We start from the raw sequence: 15579 nt of genomic DNA on the forward strand, positions 1-15579 counted from the left end.
CAACCAGGATCATACCATGGCCCCCAACATCCAGGGATTATACTGTTACCCCCAACAATCAGGGTTGTACTGTTGCCCCCAACAATTAGGGTTGTACTGTTACCGCCAACAAACAGGAGAGAGAGAGAAATAGAAATATGGTTTAACGTCCACTCGACACAATCTAGGTCATTTTGGGACTTACATGTGGTTAAATTTTATTCCAATAATTCTCTTGCGCGTAGAGGTCTTAGCAGTGGGAGGACCTGGAGAAAACCCACGAGGTCGGACAGGCCTCCCTACTCCTTATCACGTACACGCGGGGACTCGAAACCACGTCAGTAATTGACTTAATGACAGACCTTATGATGCAGCGCACACCTGCGAACCATTTGGCAACCCATCCCCCAACAACCAGGATCATGCCATGGTCCCCAACAACTAGGGTTGCACCTTTTGCCCCTCAACATTAAAGATAATGCTTCAGAGTTTTCAGATTTATGCCCTGGTGACAACAGCATGGAAGAAAGCATATATTATACCTACCCTCAAGGAAGTATAGATGATAAACAATGTCAAGCCGGTGGACAACGTGATAAGGAAATAATTACAGGTTGGGTGTTCTATTTATAAATGAGCACACGTGCTTTAGTTAGCTAGTGTTTTTTTTTATTTTATTTTTAATTATTTGATATTCAGTAATATTTGGTTTATTCATGTACATATATACATTCAATGATTACATATAGTTTTTCTCGTACTATTCATCATATATTTGTCGAAATACAGCTATAAATCAGCGCTGGTGTGCCATCAAATCTCCCTTATAGCACAATGTATGATCCAGAAGTATGATCGTCTTCATTAGCCCAGTTGGGACAGGACGTTAAATCCCGTTTAATTCCTTTCCGTTTGAAGTTTATTATTGTCAGTCATCGCAAACCCATCATAATGCATTTAATACATATTGTATTGCATGGACAGGGGCAATGTAATTCCAACGGTTGCATTCTTTAAAACAAAGTCATTATGATCTTGCTAACTTTAACGGGAGAATTTTCATAATCAGGCTGGTCTCCGATTTCACTGTGGTTACTCACTGTTAAATCAGTGTAGAGCGAAGCGTCCTTATTGAACCAAGTTACGTGTTTCGTACACTGTGATGGAGATACCACCGTCTTTATAACATGTGTCCTTCTTTCTGAAATATATATTTATCTATATCAACATATAATTTGTAAAGCAGTAACACTTCTTAAGATAACGTTATTTACTCGCCTAAAAGTTTATATGGATTCTGTTATTGTTTATTCTCGTCAAATTGACTTTAAAATATCTTCGTTTCGCTGTGAATATCCGGTAGTTCTAATTTTTATAGCAAGTACGTGGAAATAAAGGAATTCCGATCATCATATCGCATTATCTCTATCTTTTTTTTTTATTTTTAGCGTTCTCCATTCGCCGTGTTAGGAAAATCACAGACACTATTTTAATCAACTGTTTTGTTTAGAAATATAAATGTTATCCGCGGTAACGTAGGTCTGTATCATCTTCTGTGCCATCTGAGAATTGCCCAGATCATGTGCATGTGACGTCACGCCATATTTTTCAAAGATCTCTATATACTAATTAGATAGCAGTAGGTCAATTAATTATATATTATGAGAGGGATTGATAAATAATGATATAATAGTATATTATTACAGTATTCATGGGGATGGACAGAAATCTAAAAATGGGGTCAGCGAGATCATACGGTCAACTAGGGAAATGTTGCAAAAAATGGTCAGTCAAGTTCATATACCATTGAGTTTAGTTTCTATTCAACTTGATATTTTGGTCTTTTTGAGAAAAACAAAATGTCTATGTATAATGATATCGACCTTACCGTTTTAATATAATGACTACAAAAATGATAACTAATATGACCAGAAGAAAACATCCAACGACGCTTCCAACAATAACAGCCGTATCTATAATAAATATATCAATATCATCAGCAATAACAGGGCTATCAATAATACATATTATGTCAATATAATCAGCATTACCAGGGCTATCAATAATATATATATATATTAATATAATGAGTAATAACTGGGGTATCTATAATACATATATCTGAAATGAAATGAAATGGGTTTAATACCCAACTGTTCTGCTTCGACTTGGCTAAAATCAATATAAATATCAATATAATCAGCAATATCAGCCGTATCTATAATCAATATATCAATATATAATCGGTAATAAGTGGGGTATCTATAATAAATATATCAATATAATCAGTTCTAGTTGGGGTATCTATAATAAATATATAAATATATAATATCTATAATAATAATATATCAATATCTATAATCATTATATCAATATCTATAATCAATATATCAATATCTATAATACATATATTAATATAATCAGCAATATCAGTCGTATCTGTAATAAATATGTCTGTATAATCAATATTACAACATTTTATTGTTAAGTTGGTTTATAAATCACAAAGTAACCCCAAAACTATCTTGTGCAAGAATGATATATATTTCAGCTGGGTTTACAGGGTGATCACCTTTTCCATAGATTCCATATTTGAGACTAATATTTTTGAATGGGAAATCAGTATAACTAACATAGTCTGACAATAAATAGAACATGCCCGCGATGAGTATCAATATGTTTATTGTAAACTAAGATATGTGTTTCCTTCATTATGGCCTTGTTGATAAATTTTATTTCAGTTTTTATTTCACTCGTGCTGATGAGATTCCCCATAGAAGTAACGTGTGTGCCGCACATTATTATTTAATAAAAAGAAACTATTTTATAGAGATATTACTCGTTTTTCGACATAGATATTATAAAAATGTAATAGTCACCTGCTGTAACCAGGGCCATGGCTATAGTATTTAAGATTATATATTCTGTTCTTCCAGATACATGTTCAGGCCCGTCGGTTTCTGTGGATTTTTCAGGTTTGGAACTGTCTAGATCAGTCGACCTTATTGTACTTCTAACAGTATACGCCCGGTGTTCTCTTGTAGGGATTGTGCTTCTGGTCGACAAGGCAGTTGTGACTGAAAATCATTTGAATACAGATTAAGGTTGTGATAGTCGTCATAAAAACTGATCAAGTAGGACGTTAAACCCCATTTCATTTCATTTTTATTTGCAAAAAATAAATCACAATGCCCCAAAAAGTTATATATAACTCAAACAAGTATCACGATATAGCTCACTATTAGCTTAACGGGTGTGCTGTCCATCAAACTACCCTCCGCCCAAGACTGACTACGGGTGTGACTGACCCGATTACGAGACACTGATGTATTATTTATTTGTGTTTTGTTATCAGCGTAAAATTATTGATTTATATGATATAACAATATCATTGATTACCTGGCAAGCATTCAAACTGTATGTAGGAATATGTATAAAAATCATAAGTATGGCAAGAGGATATATTAGAACCGAAGTTATTTCTTCTCCCATCATCATCGTTTTCTATAGAGCAATATTTAAAATCTGGAATTGGTGTTTGAAAGTTACATGTCTTCTTCCCATTACATGAATCTATAAGATTCGAATGGACTGTGGCATTAAATCCAGGAAGACAGTCATCTGGGTCATAATCATCTATTAAACAGCAAGAGTGATCAGGAACATAATAATATGTGAAGCCATAGTAACCGGAAATATTATGAATCCGTTTGTCTTTATCATCACACAATATTTTGTGCTCCGTACAATATCCATTTTTTGGCCCATTACAAGCATAACTCTTCAATCCTGTTAAAGTAAGGTTTTAATAGTTAAGTTACTCATGAGACGAAAATAATCGTCTATTCACCGGCTAATTTCAGTTTTGAATTACTCCTCGAAATACAGAGACAAAAACAATTTTTATGTATATCAACTCTTAAAGAGTACCAACCCAAACACAAATGCACAATTGATATTGTCGATAATAATATAATAGTTCTTCTATCCGTTTATCTTTATTAAATAACTGTAAACTCTATAGCGTTTGTGTAACCAATATAAACATTATATCAATATTAACAAACCTGCAGTCAAAGGTATGAGAAGAAACACAGCAAATATGGTTTTCATAAATTCTTGATCCTCCAACATGTTCAATTTATATATTACACAGCAAACTATTAATAATACTGACTCGAATGTATAGCCTGTAACACATTAAATCTATTAGATATGCAAAGATCGGCTATGTTATTGTGAACTGTTCATGTTTAACAGCCTGTTTATTTATAGCTTGAGTTACGCAGGTCTTTTAACCAGGATGTAAATTACACATATAGGATGGACAGGTGATTTAATGTTAAAGTAACGAAATGAAATGAGGTTTAAGGTCCTACTGTTCTACCTCGACTGGGCTAAAGAAGACGGGCATAACGCCATACAGTGTGTTATGAGAGAAATTTTGCCCGGGCAGCGGCGCTATGGCCTACTCTTATTTCGAATTCCAACTGTCAAGGTTTTTTTTATGAGCACGTCAATGTATACACGGGACCTCGGGTTTTCGTCTCATCCCAATGACTGGACAACTGTCCTTGTCAGGTCCTCCGTACTGCACCACTGACAAGGGGAAACCACGTCGGAAAATCACGATGAACTGTTACGGTAACAATATTATTATTAATTTATACAAACATACTATATTGTCTATATTATGGTCACCTTACAAACTTCTACATTTCTCAAATACAGCATGTGAAAACTCCAATTCTTCAATTGGTTTCTACCAATATAACGTGTATGTACAGTAAGTGACGTTATCGAATGATAAAGATCAGGAGTTCTTTCAAGAATATTACAAAGTAGCAGAGTTGAAACTGTTGGAATATATTAATCAATACATAAAAATTCAAAAATTAGCATGATTAAAAACTGATTAATTTTAAGAAATTATTTTGGCGTGAATAGACCTATCGTCGCTTTAATATAACCATCGGTATTAATGTTCCCCATTCAGTGAATTCACGTGGTTTGCTTTTATTACAGGATGTTGACAAAAAATCTTTTCAAATTAAACATATTATGGTGATTATTTCGAGACAGGATAAATTATATCACAGAAAAAATTATATGCATAAATAAAAATAATATCACAGTAAGTAAAATTAAATATAAATAAATTTGTATGCGTATAAATATTTAAATATATTAAAAGGTTATAGTATAGTTAAAGCTACTCTCAGGTGTTAGATATTAGAAATAAATGAAAAATGAAATGAAATGGGGTTTAACGTCCTACTGTTCTGCTCCGGCTGGGCTAATGAAGACGGGGATACGCCATACAGTGTGCTATGCGGGAAATTTTGCCCGGGCAGCGGCACTACGGCCTACTCTTATATCGAATTACAACTGCCAAGGAATATTTTACTTGCACGCCAATGTATACACGGGACCTGGGTTTTTGAAAATGAATTTGCCACAAACATCGAGGTGTCAGCTCAAGGGTATCATCCTGTATAGCGGATTAAGAATATGTTGCCGATGGAGGTTCATTCTTAATCTAAGCATATGTTTGGTCTTTCCGATATATCTACCCTTACAGCCCGGACAAATTATAAAATATATAATGTAATCGGATGTACAAGCCATTCGTTGTTGTGCATGAAATGTAAAATTGTCCGTAATAGTTATAATGGATGAAGCCTCAATTATGATTTAACACGTTTTACATTTGGATTCATTACACCTTTTAACTATGCGGTGCAACTTTGATCGGAATGTTGCTTAAAGTCGTTGATTTTAGTAATGATGAAGCATGAGATTCTATAGCACATTCCACTAACAGCTAGACCTTAACCAATTAAGAAAGGAGGGTATTTTGCTACATTAGTATTATTTTTATAAGCAGAAATTTGGGCCAGGTTCGGAATGATTTATTTGGTATATTGTTAGGTTCCAATTCCTAGCTCGATCGACATACGTTTTAATGAACGAGTCTTTTTGGATTGGGAAGCCATGCGTGTAATTATAAAGATTCCTCGCTGACTGTTCTCTAACCACCAACGAGTTGCAATATCCATGCAGGCTATTGTACGGACACCCAGCGCATACGCCCTACGCCGACAGACAGGGATATACTTAGACAAAGTAAAGATTTAAGAAATGAAATGGAATAGGGTTTAACGTCCTACTGTTCTGTTCCGACTGGGATATAATGAAGACGGACATACGCCAGAAAGTGTGCTATGAGGGAAATTTTGCCCGGACAGCAGCACTACGGCCTACTCTTGTATCGAATTCCAACTGTCAGGGGATCTTTTACGTGGACGCCAATGTGTACACGGGACCTCGTTGTTCGTCTCATCCGAACGAATAGACAGCTGTCCTTGTCAGGCCCTCCGCCCTGCATCACTGACAAAGGGGAACCACGCCGGAAAATCTGGATGTACTTTCTCAGCCAATGCAGGGATCGAAAACCCGACCTCCAGGCTACCCACTTAGCCCCCCCCCCCCGTCTTAAGAGGGTGGCACTTGAATAATATGTAGGAAAATGGAGGTTCACAAAATGTCATCCAAAGGGTTACTTGAAAGAAGAATGACGTATATCAAACTGGCTAGTACACTCCACGGGGTTCGCAAACGCTTTCTTAATATTCGTGTAGTACCAGAAATAATCACAGTTTTCTTTCGAGGCTTTTGTCTCAATAAATTATAGCCCCTTTAACTTTCAAAACTATACACCCCTTCAATTTTATGCATGTTGATAATAAACAATGCCCACGAAGGACTTCACTATCCCACCCCGTAGACAGAATGTTTTCGATAGCATGTCTTTTCAATGTATTATCTATTTTACCTATTAGCTTATGGCGTTATATTAGATTCTAAATTTCTTAATGTCGTGCTATCATCTAACTTTTATTCGTGTAATTTCTAATTTAAGACACTTAATAATCATCGGGGTTTTTTTCAGCGTCAATTTTTATTCTATTTCATCGTATTTTTATTGTTTTAAAATGAAACAAAGCACTCTTCATTGGGGCTTTACATGTTTAGTACGAACATCAACCAAATTTGGAATTGGGACACTTCCACTTAGTAATCATCCATATAAGGTCATATGGAGTCGTTATGTTGCCAAATCTAGTGGGTTTCTTCGGGGTCTACAGTCCCAGTCCACTGCTCGAGCACCACTGCTTGAATTAAAGATACAATCATGTGATGATTTATCCGAAATAATCTAGTTTCTTGGGTGAAAATGTTGCGTCTCGACTATTTATTAGAGACTTTTTAGGGGTTCGTTCCAGCCTAGCACTTCAATCGGAAGAACTAAGAAACTCGGGTGTAGACAAAAATAAGTATCTTTATTTGGATCTATTTATAATTAGATACATCGCATTAAGGGGAGATAATTTGGGTGAGCCACCAACAGGAATATATTGGAAATTTGGTGACATAAGGAAATGGTGAAAGTTGGGGAAATGGTTTGCCCACAACTAATCTAGGCCTAACTTGGATCAAACCGCAATCAAGGTTCAACCAAACCTATGAGCCTTTAAATAGCCTCCAATCCTAAAAATCCAAATAGCTGTCAGTTTTGATAGGAGCTTTAATGAGTGAAGTGAATGACACTAAGGATTTCCTCGTCGTCTGCTTCTATTTATAAGGGGATTCCGATGACGTCAGTTGTCGACCAATGAACACGAGCGTTACTAGAAATGACGACGTTATAGCCTTGACCGCGCCAAAGTGTCATGGCCGCCGACTGTTTGATATCGCTTGTTTCAAGCTTGGTCGCCGAAGAGACATTCCTCACGGAATCAATCACTTTGAATTGCACATGACGTCAGAATATTTGGACCAAACCCGAATTTCTGGATCAAACCCAACCCTAACCCTAACTCTAGCAGTGTCGCTAAAAATTCTCCCTTGTGCAAAATTTCTTGTTTCGCCGACTGGTTTGCGTCAATTCATTGGCCTAACAGGAATGTAATAAATATAATTATGTGACCAGGACAAGGTGGGTACCCGGGCATTATATTGTGATACATGGTAATGTATGACATCGTTATTTCGGCGTGTTTTGGGCGTGAACTCTACAAGGGAGCCGGTCTCGTTATTTAACACTCTCAGTCGGAATCGACGAGCAAAGGACTGGAATCGCCTGGACCGTAACATTGCCACCTTCCTCGGAGAAGTTCGTCCCCAACGCTAAAACGATTATCAAACCCACGCTGAGGTGACTTTGCCAATATTATCTTCCAAGTGATGACTGGAATTAAGGAAAGAACAACTCACTTCTGCAGTGGTAAACGTGGATATTATGACCACAAAATTATTTTTATTTTGTTTTAAAATCGGGGTATATTTATTATTTTACAGGTCTAATCCCCCTTTCAATCTACCCACTTAAACCTGAGATTATGGCGGGGTATCGGGTTCAAAATGCGATCTGCAGTAGAAAGTAGAAAATAAAAAGCAAAAGAGAAAATTCTTTTCCGAAATGGACATTTTTGTGTGGGAAACATATACCGCTCGTGCTTTTCAACCTAATACGTCCACCTTTTCAACTTTAAGTCGTAAATATTCTACTTTCAACAACAGAATTTCTACTTCCAATAATCAACTTTTGAAATTCGACTTCAGATTTTCTACTCGAGATTTTCTGCTTTTTCCCGGAAAAATAAACGATCCCATAGAAATAAACTCTTAACCGCACTTCCGCTTTCAATCTTTGTTGCACATGGTGATGGAACGTACGTAACTAACGTACGAAAATTAAATGGTAGCTGGCTTTTTTTTTCGCACGTACACAGTGAATGGCCATTTTGCTCAGTAATCCCAGCCAGAATTTGGCTATTTTTTTTAAAATTGCGTTAAAGTTTTAAATTTTTGTTTAGAACTGAAATAAATTAACTTTTAGTCAATCCCCACGCTAAAAACATTAACAGAATTGATTGTGTATATCTGAAATAGACACGACCGAAGCACAAAATAGTGTCAATATGCCGACGTCAAATCTAGAGTTGTAGATGATGCTATTTTTGTGAAAAATCATTGGAAGAAGCGATAAGACGTTCTGTACGGATTATCCAGTCCTAAAGGCTGCAAAAAGGCTATTGTTTACAATGTAACATTGTGTCTTGTAATGTTGATAATGATCATAATGATGGTGTTTACATTTGTTTGTTGATGTGACCCCATGACCTGTGACGTTTAGATAACGGCATATGGATATCATGGCTATTCACTGTTCCAGAGTCACTTCTCTGCAGGTAGGGTGAGTCTGTCGTTCAGATTGGGTGATGGAAGACTTGGCAGCATTGTTACCCTAAATACACAACAAATGACATTCAAATCACCTTAAAAGTGAATTTTGGTTATAAACTTGGGTTATATTAGAACAAACATATATCCAATCTCTTTTCTAGTGTTTGCCTTGCAATGTTGAAAACTTACTATGGGTAATTAATTAGATGTACAATATATCACGATGCAAAGTACTAATGTACCATATATAATATTTATATATCTTAATTCACTGATGAATTGTTGCAGCTATAGCTGCCAGTGTGTTCTTAGAACCTTTCCTTTCATCTACAGTATTGCCACTCATTTCCTCATTATTTCCACTATGGGAATCAAGATTAGCCCATTTCCTTCAGGGATATCCTAGTTAGCATATAGGCCCTGTTTCAGTATAAGGTGGGGGCAAGTCCCTTTTTTACTGTACTCTGTGGACAAAGAATGCAGTTTCAACCAGAATAAATAGTTACTTATACATGAATATTTATATTTCCAGCCATTGCAAGAATACTTAGCAACTGTTGCCCTTGTTCATTAAGAAATTAATCACTATTTGTTCAGAATAGAAATTATATTGATTATTTTGAATCTACAATATTTTTGAGAGATTTTGTTTGATAATTTCTTTGTATGGTTTTGTTTTTTTCAGATTGAAAATGCTACACAAGAAAATATCACTGATGTATTTAACAGAAATATTGATGTACTGCTTGTTACAGGATATAGCAAAGTACTATCTGAAGGGAATAAAAGAGAAGTAATTTCTGCCACAAAAGCGCACTTTATATTATTTCGTATTATGGCAGCTATTCTCCAGTTTATGGAAGGTAAATTCTGTTTGCTAAATGCTTTAATTTTATGATGAATTAATTCTAAGCTAGTATGCCTAAATTTTTGATATAGTAAATAACATATGTTCATAATTTAGTTGGTGATTTATGGGAGGAATATTATCATCAAAAGTCCATTCTAATTTCCACCATGTAATTTCTAAATTTAGACAATGTAGAGGTATTTCTTTATTGTAAAATGTTAATTTCAAACATCTATATTTTTAATCCCCCCATCATACTTTTTATATTTTCAAGGATTGAAACTTCATAATATTTTGGAAATTCTTCAAAAATATCCATTAGAAGCTAAATCATATCTTCAAATGGATATCTATCCTTCTGCAGATGACAGATACCTTTTTTCTACCTTCTTATTCAACTGATGACAGAGAGAACGCTATTGAAGAAATCATAGTCTATAATTTTAAGAAGTTCTTGAATAGACTTGAAAGTAAGCAATGTGTTATATCTATACAAATCTATTTATTGTCCCCTGCCTATTAAATGGGTCTGTCCGTCCGTCTGTCTGTCTGTCCGTCACACTGTTTGGGACACAATAACTCTTGTTCTAATTGATCTAAAATGTTCAAACTTGGTGTAGGTGTTTATTAGGTGAAAGCCTTGAAGGAGTTCTAAGATGAGCATACTCTGCTTAGGCTAAGCGGAGATAAGCAATTTGATTGGTCGATGCTTTTGGCCATAATAACTCTACTTCTAATTGAGCTAGAATGTTCAAACTTGGTGTGGGTGTTTATTAGGTGAATGCCTTGATGGAGTTCGAAGATGAGCATATTCTTTTAAGGCTAAGTGGAGATAAGCAATTTGATTGATCGATCCTTTTGGACAGATTAACTTTGATTCTAATTAAGTGAGAATGATAAAACTTGGTGTAAATTTTCCTCACATCAATACGTTGACTAAGTTCGATAATGAGCATTTTCTGATCAGTGTAAGCAGAGCAATAAGCAATTTGATTGGCCGCACATTTGGAGCTTGATAACTTCGATTCTATTTAAGTGAGAGTGGTGAAACTTGGTGTATGCTTTCATTACCCCAATACCTTCACTAAGTACGATGATGAGCATTTTCTGCTTGGGCTAAGTAGAGACTTCAATCTGATTGGTCAAGACTTTGGAACACATTAACTCGCCTTCTAATTGAGGTAGGATGTTCAAACTTGGTGTACATGTACGTATTTAATAGGTGAATGTCTTGACTGAATTCAATGATTAACATTTTTCGCTACGGCTAAGCAATTTCCTGTGTGCAAATTGGTAGAACAGACTGTAGATGCCAAGGCAAAATTTTCTACATTGCACAGCTAAACATAAAAATAAACCAGCATTTGTCTCAATATTACACACCAACATGTAGGTTTTGAGTGGACAATAAATTTCATTTCAGATCTACTGCTGTTTTTAGTCTGTTAAAACATTTTATTGCTTAAATCTATGTGGTCTAAAACAATATCATGTGTCTTAAAAACCTCATTTATAACAAGAACGTTTATATATTTTTTCAAATATACTACTACATGGATAGATCCTAATTGTGGAACTGAAGAGGAAGTTATTCTAAACACTGGGCATGTGTTACAAGCCTCGGTTGGAAGTCCAAGATTGCCAAGAGACATGAATGTGGGCTAATTGTTTTTGACCATAAATCAAGTGATCTCCCAAGTGCCAATACATGTGCACCTTTAGTTTGTTTTTCAAATACAGGGTTGATTCAAGATTTTAAAAAAGTTTGAAGAATCTTTTCTGTTTATAATTGTAGGTTCATATGGTTTTGGAAATGTAAAAGTGTCTGGTATAAATGTAGATAGTTAAAACTGTCTCATAATCACTGCGTGTCTCTGAGATGGTATGGCTCTATACAATTCTAAATGGAACTTTGAAATATTTTAGACCGAGTTCAATAGTCATTTTAGTTGCCTTGTTAACACGATACAGGCCAGACAATTTTACGAATCTTGTCCAAACGTGATGTACATGTATATCATCGTATACACGCATGATGAAAATTCTGAGTCTACTAAACCAAAGGCTAGTGATAGTACATGTTAGTGAATCTGTTAATAAATCAGCTAGTTTAGATAGCAGTTAAACTGAATTAATAAAATTGTAACTGAATTATTAAAATTGTTACAATTGCCAAAGGTAGAACTCCAAATATTTGATGGCTCACCTAGTAAATATTATAAGTTTATCAATCAATTCAAACAATCTGTTGAAAACTTTACTGATGACCCTTTAACCAGACTTAACTTGCTTCAGCAATACTGGACAGGATTACACCATGTGAACCCCCCTTTAGTAGAGTAGGCATTGATTGTTTTGGGCCATTTTATACGAAATTTGGTAGGAAATACTTAAAAAATTATGGGTGTATTTTTACATGTTTAGTGTCTAGAGCGGTTCACATTGAAGTACTTGACTCTCTCGACACAAATAGCCTGATTAATGCTTACGTTAGATTTCAATCTCGTAGAGGCAAGCCTTCCAAAATTATTTCAGATAACGGTTCGAATTTGATAGGTGCTAATAATGAACTTAGATCTGCAGTGAATGGTTGGAATGTTAACAAATGGTTGTCATCTTTTTTCACGTTGGAAAATGTTGAATGGATGTTTAATCCTCCCAAAGCGTCAAATTTTGGAGGCGCTTGGGAAAGCCTCATTGGTGTGTGTTCACTTCCATGTCTCTTTCAAAGGACCTTTCTCATGATTCTTTAGTTACCCTGTTCACGGAAATTGAAAGCATTGTGAATTCTCGTCCAATAACTAAGGTAAGTGATGATGTCACGGATCTTAAAGCTCTTACTCCCAACCAAATCTTGCTTCTTAATAGCGGTTCCTGTAAACCTCTTGCAGTCACCTCTGTCAATGATTTTTATCATCGACGCTGGAAATATGTTCAGCATTTAGCTGATTTATTTTGGAAAAAATGGTTGAAGTTATATTTGCCAACTCTTAAGTTAGTTATAAATGGCAAACTACTACGCGCGATTTAAGGATTGGTGACTTAGTATTGCTGCTTGATGAGTCTTTACCCCGATCACTTTAGCCCATGGCATTAGTAAAAGAGATCAAGGTAGGTAGGGACGGCAGGGTAAGGTCATCAACGGTTAAAACCAGGTCTTCTGAATTTATTCGACCTATTAATAAACTTGTTCTTTTAGAAGGAGCTGATTGATGAACAAAATTATTTACTAGAACTTTTTGTTTATGTTGTTTTTATGCTGGGTTGTTAATTCGTCATTTAGTCTTTTTCAGACGTTTGAATTTGGAGTTCTAGCTTAGTTGAATATTCCAAAATAATGTATTTTATGTAGATTAATATCGGTATGTACAATTGGTTATTCCTTATGTCGTACATTCTGAGCTAGTTGGCTCAGGGTGGGGTAGTGTTTTTCCCGTTCGTTGTATATATTGTTTTATGCTAATACGCAGTATTTAATATACATTTATTATTATGTTTATAGGTTTATTCGTTTTCATGTATTTCTATATTTAAGTGTCTGTTTAATAGAGTCTACTTAACAACGAATGTGTATATCACGTGAGACGCGTTACTACTGGAACGTGAGTGTTTTTCACACACACGCACACACATGAGCGTTAACACTTGAGCTATTGATACCAAGTTTTTAACTTGGACCCTCTGTTTACGTTTTATATAGTCAAGTTTTCAACTTGACGTTCTCCAGTTTTTATCGATCCGTTTTTAACGATCGATTAGTTATCGCTCGATTTTCAACTTTCTTGGGAGCGTCTTATTTTATGGTGCCAAAGCTTGTAAGTAGTCAATCTATCTGAATTATCCTTATATTTTTATATTTAGTTTAAACGAATGTAACAATATATATATATATCTGCTATAATATAATAAATGCTATTATTATAAATATTATTATAAAAGTTTGTTAATTTGATGTACATAATGTGATAATAGTCGTATTTTGTTCATGTTTCAGTGAACGAGAGAATTTGAGAGAACGAGAATTTGTTTTCTAAATAAAACTGTATCAAGCTACAACACCATCGTTCCTTATTTTTACCTCCTCCCGGAAAGTACAGGGATGAACCCTTTCAGCTTCGTACATTTTCATGTGGACGTATATAGTCGTCACCCTGTCGGTCCGTCAACAATTGGCTTGTGAACGCGATAGAGGCTACAGTGTTTGACAGATCTTTTTCAAATTTGGTGTGAAGCATTGTGATCATGAGAGGGCAAGCCCTATCGATATTTAGCATTCTGTGTCTTTCCGTTCAGGAGTTATCCTCCCTGTGTCGAAAATGTGGTGTGAAGCATTGGGGTCATGATAGGATGAACCCTATCGATATTCAGCGTTCTGCGTCTTTCCGTTTAGGAGTTATCACCCTTTATCGAAAACCTTGTGAACGCAATGGAGGCTATAGTTTTTAATGGACTTTTTCAAATTTGTGTGAAACATTGGGGTTATGATAGGATGAACCCTATCGATATTCAGCGTTCTGCTTCTTTCCGTTCAGGAGTTATCCCCCCTTTGCTGAAAACCTTGTAAACGCGAAAGAGGCTACAGTTTTTATCAGATTTTTTAAAAATTTGGTGTAAAGCATTGTGGTCATGAGAGGATGAACCCTATTAATATTCAGCATTCCGCGACTTTCCGTTCTGGAGTTATCCCCCTTTGTCGAAAACCTTGTGAACGCAATGGAGGCTATAGTTTTTAATGGACTTTTTTCAAATTTGGTGTGAAGCATTGGGGTTATGAGAGGATGAACCCTATCGATATTCAGTGTTCTGCGTCTTTCCATTCAGGAGTTATCCCCCCTTTGCCGAAAACCACGTGAACGCGAAAGAGGCTACAGTTTTTATCAGATTTTTTGGGGGCATATTTTACGGTGTTAAACTAAAACATCACACCAACATATTGGGATATGTGCAAGTTTTATACAGATAGAATCTTAACCAATCCTAATAATTGTTGTAAATAAATAGGAGTTAAGGCCTACTGTGTAAATTTTCGGGGGGGGGGGTCCAAGTATATTCGCCTCCCCCCCCCCCCCCCGCACATGTGTGACGCACATGAACACGTGCAATCAAGGCTCACACTGGCTTTCACACTGGCGAAGGTTAAATTATTGGAGAGTCAATAAATAATGAGATCATTAATTTTGTACTTCCTTTCACCATGATTACTTTTTAAAGGTCCATTACTTTTATTTCGAATTACAACTTTCAGTCGTTCTGTTACATTCACACCAATCTGTACACGGGGTCTCGTTTTTTGTCATATCCGAACGACTAGCCACTTGTCCTTGTACGGCCCTCCGTCATGTATCACAGACAATGGGAAACCACCCGTGAAACTTTCCTGACCAACACTTTATTCCCTGATTCACCCGGGCTACTGCAAAGATGTGGGAGATCAAGATGGTTTTGGTGCTATTACAGCGATAATCTACACATAGTATTACAAGAATTCGTCTTTAAGGGTT

General features: G+C 35.8%; 2 long non-coding RNA genes and 1 pseudogene across 2 annotated transcripts; 2 read left to right on the top strand and 1 right to left on the bottom strand.

Moving 5' to 3' along the window:
- Window positions 1–626: 626 nt before the first annotated feature.
- On the bottom strand, window positions 627–4249 carry LOC126809940 (uncharacterized). Its single transcript, XR_008786117.1, has 5 exons — window positions 4047–4249; window positions 3379–3768; window positions 2859–3056; window positions 1868–1952; window positions 627–1180 (listed from the first exon to the last, which is right to left on the bottom strand). It is a non-coding gene; the product is annotated as an uncharacterized LOC126809940 (long non-coding RNA).
- A 3172-nt stretch (window positions 4250–7421) lies between these two features.
- Window positions 7422–12096, top strand: LOC126812497 (uncharacterized; annotated as a pseudogene).
- A 731-nt stretch (window positions 12097–12827) lies between these two features.
- On the top strand, window positions 12828–14134 carry LOC126809946 (uncharacterized). The gene is made up of 2 exons (XR_007675009.2): window positions 12828–13893; window positions 14073–14134. It is a non-coding gene; the product is annotated as an uncharacterized LOC126809946 (long non-coding RNA).
- Window positions 14135–15579: the final 1445 nt, after the last annotated feature.

The sequence above is a fragment of the Patella vulgata genome, chromosome 2, assembly GCF_932274485.2.
Source record: "Patella vulgata chromosome 2, xgPatVulg1.2, whole genome shotgun sequence".
NCBI classification, from domain to species: domain Eukaryota; kingdom Metazoa; phylum Mollusca; class Gastropoda; family Patellidae; genus Patella; species Patella vulgata.